Raw genomic sequence first — 6,336 nt, forward strand, 5'->3', positions numbered from 1 at the left:
CGAAGAGGGCAAGTGGCTGAGGAGCCTTGGGGCTGGGCAGGGGGCAATGGGGAGTCACGTGAGCTGCCTCTGGGGGGCCCCTCCAGGCAGTGGGGCCCCCAGACAACTGTCTCCCCTTGCCCGATCGTTGTTACGCGCCTGGTTGGTGTCATCATGAGGTTTAAACAGGCAAGGAAACAGAGGCTTAAATATAGCTTTAGTAGAGCAATGCTTTGCTATATCTACCCTGGCCTTTCACTTTAGTTCCTGCATGTCAAGAAAGAGAAAAACCAGAGCGTCAAACTATCTGTTATGCTATATGCATGTTTTTATCTTCCGTATGTGTGTGTGTGTGTAGGTAGTGGGGAGGGAAGAGCTCAGGGGATGTTAGGATCAGGAAAGTGGGGGGAGGAGTTAACCCTTTCCATCTGAGCTTTAAAACAACAACCCTGAAGTTGTCCTTGGTGCCCACAGATCTTGTGGGGATGATATTCGTTGCATGGGGACCTCCTCCCCACATGCTGTGATCCTGCTCTGCCTCCCTGGTTGCTAGTTATGATGGAGTCAAGTGAGCCTGCAGGGCCAAACGACACAAAACCCCAGGCAGGTCTCCACAGACTTCTGAATGAATGCAGCCACCACAGGGCTCCAGGGTCCAGCTAAGCCAGCATCCCCACAGAAGGCAGCCTTGCTCCTTAGCTTGCCATTCGCACACAGAGACACACACAACACACACAACACACACCCCTCAGCAGGAAGCGATTCTGATGCAGCTCCCTGCGAAGGATGAACAAGAGGAAGCTTCTCGTCCCACAGCAACCTGGGGAGGCAGATGGCGGCTTTCCCCCCACAAACCCTTGCAGGAAGCCACCGTGACCTCCCACTATGAGGACTGCCCAGCTCCCGAGTCTCAGAGGTTGGGAAACCAGCACTTCTGGCCACAGTCCTCCACAGAGAGACCAGTGTGCTGAAGCCCCTTCCCTCTGCATGGGAAGATGGTCGTGGCCCTTGGTTAAAACCAACAAAAAAGCAATGGAGTCATTCTTAGAGCTGAAATGATCTGCAGGGGAGTGGGAGAATGCTCAAGCAAATGTGTTGAATCTGAAAGGTCTTGCCAAAGGTCAACTGTAAGTTTTCTCAATTCAAACATTCAAAGAGTTAAGGATTCAGTTGAATTTAGGAAAGTTTGTTACAGGAGCCTGGCCATATAGTCTCGCGTCACAAAACAAACGAGCATCTCAATAGCCGGGCTGGATCAGACCAAATGTCCCTTTAGGCCAGCATCCTCCTCCTTCCCACTGTGGCCAGCCAGGTGACTCAGTCTTTCCTTATCAACTTGTACTTGGAGGAATACTGCCTTTGAACATGGAGGTTCTCTGTCATCATCTTAGCTTCTAGGTGTCTGTTGGCTTCTTCCTCTCAATGAATTTGTCTAATTGTCTGTCAATACTATCCAAGCTAGTTACTGTGATCAGATCTTGTGCCTTGGAGTAGGAAGGACTGGGCCAAATTGCATTTTCATGGTATGATTCATGCCAGGCTTCACAGAGGCCATTTGCGCATATGTGGCAGCCACCACTTTGGCCACTGTGCTATTTTACCAAGGTGTAAAGGCTGGAGGGGGGGCATTTCGAAGGCTGGGGGGCGGGGGAACCTCCGCAGGACACACACAAGCCCCTGCCACCACAAGGAACTCCCCCAGAGGGGAGAAAGGGTTAAAAATGGGGGGTGGATATTCAGGAACCGCCCTGGACTGAACCGAACCAGGGGGACGGGTTCGAGGGGTACCGGACCAAACTGGTCTGGTCTGGTCAGGTTCGAATCCAGTTCGGACTTGAACCGAATCGGGCCAGCTGGTTCCTTGTACACACCTTTTCTCTTTCAAAGGCTCTTGAGTCAACTTAGCAGTCATGGAATAAGGGGACAGGTTCATGTGTGGATCGGTAACTGGTTGAAGGACAGGAAACAGAGAGTAGGAATAAATGGACAGTTTTCACTATGCAGGAAGGTAGGAAGTGGGTTCCCCCAGGAATCAGTACTGGGAGCAGTCCTCTTTAACTTGTTAATAAACGATGTAGAAATTGGGGTGACCAAATCTGCAGATGACACTAAACTATTTAGGATAGTGAAATCCACAACGGATTGAGAGGAACTCCAAAAAGATCTCTCCAAACTGGGGGACTGGGCGACAAAATGGCAGATGCAGTTCAATGTAAGCAAATGTAAAGTGATGCACATTGGGGCAAAAAAACACCAACTTTACATATACGCTGATTGGATCTGAGCTGTCAGTGACTGACCAAGAGAGAGATCTTGGGGTCATGGTTGACAGCTCATTGAAAGTGTTGTCTCAGTGTGTGGCAGCTGTGAAAAAGGCTACTTCCATGCTAGGAATCATTGGGGGGGTTGAAAATAAAAATATTAATAGTATGATGCCATTATACAAATCTGTGGTGCGGCCACACCTGGAGTGCTGCATACAGCTTTGGTCACCGTATCTTAAGAAGGATATTTTGGAATTGGAAAAGGTGCAGAAGAGGGCAGCAAAAATGATCAGGGGCCTAGAGAACCTTCCTTATGAGGCTAGGCGACAGCATCTGGGAGTCTTTACCTTGGAAAAGAGGCAACTAGGGGGAGATATGATCGAGGTGTGTACAATTATGCATGGACTGGGGAGGGTGTACACAGAGAGAATTTTTTCTCCCTCTCTCACAACACTAGAACCAGGGGTCACCCCATGAAACCAAAGGTTGCGAAATTTAGAACCGACAAGCAGAAGATCTTTTTCACACAGAGGACAATTAATCTATGGAATTCCTTGCCATGGGATGTGGTGATGGCCTCCAGCTTGGATGGCTTTAAAAGGGGCTTAGACAGATTCATGGAGGACAGGTCTGTCAATGGCTACTAGTCTGGTGGCTATAAATTACCTCCCAGATGCTTCTAAAGACCAGTGGCAGGGGAGCAACATCAGGAGAGAGGGCATTCACATCCCTCTGGCCTGTGGGCTCCCCAGAGGCATCTGGTGGGCCACTGTGTGAAACAGGATGCTGGACTAGATGGGCTTCCTCGGGCCTGATCCAGCAGGGCTGTTCTTATGTTCTTATATTGTTGAGAAGTACTATATTAAAAGTAGTAGTACTAGTAGCAGCAGCAGAGGTAGATGACCTTGGCATACGCTGTGGATTCATAAACCCAGGACTCCAGTCTGTGACTCTGTCCCGGCCTTCTTCCCATCCCTTCTTGAGCCTGCTGCTGCCCAATTAATAGTTGTCTTTTCCTTTTGTACAGGATTTGTGAGGTCATGGAAGGAGAAATTTTGCAGGAGTGAACGCGGGACGTGCCACTACGGACAATGTCCTGCTAAATACTTACATTTTGGATCGTGTGGGCCTTTCACATACTGTTGTGTCCTCAAATGGTAATTCATCTCTCCCAATGACAGATCTGAAGTGCTGCCAGAGAGAAGCTGCATCTTCAGTGTCCCACCACCCTAGGAACATAGGAAGCTGCCTTCTACTGAGTCAGACCATTGGCCCATCTAGCTCAGTCGTGTCTACACTGACTGGCAGTGGGTCTCCAGGGTTTCAGGCAGGGCTCTCTCCCAGCCTTATCTGAAGATGATGCCAGGGACTGAACCTGGGACCTTCAGCATGCAAAGCAGGTGCTCTTCCACTGAGCTGCAGCCCCATCCCCTAAGGGGACTATCTTACAACAAAGGACACTCACATGCAGTCTCCCATTCAAATGCAAACCAGGGCACACCCTGCTTAGCAAAGGGTCTGATTTTGAAACTGGTAGCCGTTTTACTAAGCATTAAGTCCCACTGAACTGAATGGGCCTTATTCTGGAGTAACCCTATTTAGGAATAAAATCCAAGGCCATTTCCCCAGTAGTTGTAATCTCTGAAGTCCATGGCAGGGTTTATATGAAACATGGTGTGGGTCGTATATGATCAGACCAGGGGTTCCCAATCTTGGGTGCCCCGGTGTCGATGGACGACAACGCCTTTCAAGGGCAGAAGGCCATTGTGTCTGGGGATGCTGGGAGCTGTAGTCCTGTCATGCAGAAGTTTAATAGTTTCTTACCTCGGTGCATTCACTGGCTGATGTTCTAAGCCTCTAATGTGTCAGTGGGCCACATCCAATTCTGTGTGTGTCATTCCTGCATGAAAGGCAGAGCATGGCGCTGGAGCATCCGTTGAGCCCTGGCACACTTAGTCCAGATGCTGCCACTTAAGCTTCTTCGTGCTCACACAGACGCGCTCGGTAGTCAGGGGTCTACTGGGCTCACCCAGAGGCATTCATACAAGGGCTGCCATGTTTCACAGTCTAATGGAGACTTGCGAGCTACAGTAGAGCCACCAGAGAAGCCACAATGGCTTCTAAATGAAATTAACATTGAAATCTAAATTTAAATCAAATTTTAATTAACTTAAAATTAATTTAAATTTAAAATGCATTAAATTTAAATGAATAATCCAGTGGCAGCAGAAGCAGCATTAGCACATTTATCCGCCCTCACAGGAATGGGAATAAATGTGCTCCTGCTGCTTCCACACGGGCTAAATTGTCAACGCTTCAGAGCCTGTTGTGGCGCTTGGCTGCAGTCCCTCCTGGAGCCTCGCAGCTTTCTTGGACTGGGCATGCTCACAGCCACCACTCCTGTCTATCCCCTCGGTGAGGACTTTGGGTCAAGTGGAAGAAGGCGGTACCTCGTTTGCATGCAAAGGCCTGGGGTTCAATCTCTGCATTTCTCGCTAAAAGCTGGAGCTGCTATCAGTGTAAGATCAGTTCGCATATTCCTATTCATTGAAATGTTTTAATGTAAACCACCCTGAACCATTTTTAGAAAGGCGGTATAGAAATCAAATGCATGAATGAATGAATGAATGAATGAATGAAGCCCCAGCCTAAACACCTTAGGTTTGGGATACCTGAAGGACTCTCTTCCACCCTCATAGAAGCCTGTCCATTCCTAGTGGTCATCTAGTGCTGGGATTCACAACATGTGGGTCACCAGATGTAATAGGACTTCAACTCCCATAATCTCCAGCCCCAGTGGCCTTTGCTTGGCAATTATGGGAGCTGAAGTCCAATTAGATCTGGGGACCCACACGTGGAGAATCCCTGATCTAGTGTGTCCTTCCATGTATCCCACCACTCTCAGAGGTTAAACTGGCAATGACGTGTTTGAGGACCTTTTCTGTGGTGGCACACAACATGTGGAACTCCTTGCCATCACGTAGCTCAAGGGTAGTCAACCTGAGGCTCTCCCATTGTTGATGGACCACAACTCCCATCATCCTCAGCTACAATTTGTTGAGCTGTAGCCCAACAATGGCTGGAGAAACGTCAGGGTGACTACCTCTGGTTAAGCTTCCTCCTATTCATTCATTCATTCACTTACTTATTTACTTACTTACTTGCAAACACACTCTCTGGTGCTGCCATTTGAAACCATGTACCTTTTTATTTTCTGTGGTTTATGTGATAACCCTCCACTGGATTATTTATCTCCCTGGATTCTGCTTCTCATTTCTTGCTAGCTCGGGCATCGTTATTGGTAGTGGCTGACACCATCACGGATGCTCTGCTTGTGCAAGGACATTGTGCTTGCTCACGGCTGTTGCTCTTGCTGCTTGTGCTAATTCTGGAGCTGGTGTTCCAGACTAGTGTTTGTGCTTGTGCAACAATGTGAGCAGCCTGTGGCATGCCTCCTATGCTTGGCAGGGAACTTTTGTGCAAGAATGCCATCGCACGAGTGTTTACGAGAGTAGGTGTGGAAATCCCCATGATTTCGCACTGCTCCACCATCTCTTTGGACTAGCACAACGTTCTTCATTGTGGAAGGGCAGGAAGAGTCAGGAAGTTGGCGGACTATTTTTTTGTTGTGTTATTTGTTTTGGGTTTGTGGCTTTGGGTGTCTCCACCACAAGGAAAGGTAAAGATCAGGGGTTCTTCTCAGCTTGGGTCTCCAGATATCGAAGGGCCTTGTGGCCGCCTTCAATATCTGACATTTGAGCTGCTCTCTTTTTGCTCTGGCTACATTAAGAGAACAAAGTGACTCTTGCATTTTTTGCCTGTTCCCATCCCTCAACAGAAATTCGCGTTATACTACAACATCTCCCAAATTGTGAGCAATCAAGGAAATCCTCCTTCCCTCAACAGCCCTGATGGAATCCTGCTTCTGCTCTACCTGCTGATGCTCCTCTCGTCACCATCAACACTTCCTGCTCAGCAGTGAAGAAACATCGCTTATTAGCTCCTAGCCTCTCCCTTGCAATTAAAGCATTTTAAAAAATAATGTATTAGTAAACTTGATTTGGATTAGGGATCTCCCCCCCCCACCCCCGCC

General features: G+C 48.4%; 1 long non-coding RNA gene across 1 annotated transcript; it reads left to right on the forward strand.

The window, feature by feature from the left end:
- Positions 1-909: 909 nt before the first annotated feature.
- On the forward strand, positions 910-6,091 carry LOC128324298 (uncharacterized). The gene is made up of 3 exons (XR_008306776.1): positions 910-1,106; positions 3,271-3,400; positions 6,082-6,091. It is a non-coding gene; the product is annotated as an uncharacterized LOC128324298 (long non-coding RNA).
- Positions 6,092-6,336: the final 245 nt, after the last annotated feature.

The sequence above is a fragment of the Hemicordylus capensis genome, chromosome 1 (genome assembly GCF_027244095.1).
Source record: "Hemicordylus capensis ecotype Gifberg chromosome 1, rHemCap1.1.pri, whole genome shotgun sequence".
Classification (NCBI taxonomy): domain Eukaryota; kingdom Metazoa; phylum Chordata; class Lepidosauria; order Squamata; family Cordylidae; genus Hemicordylus; species Hemicordylus capensis.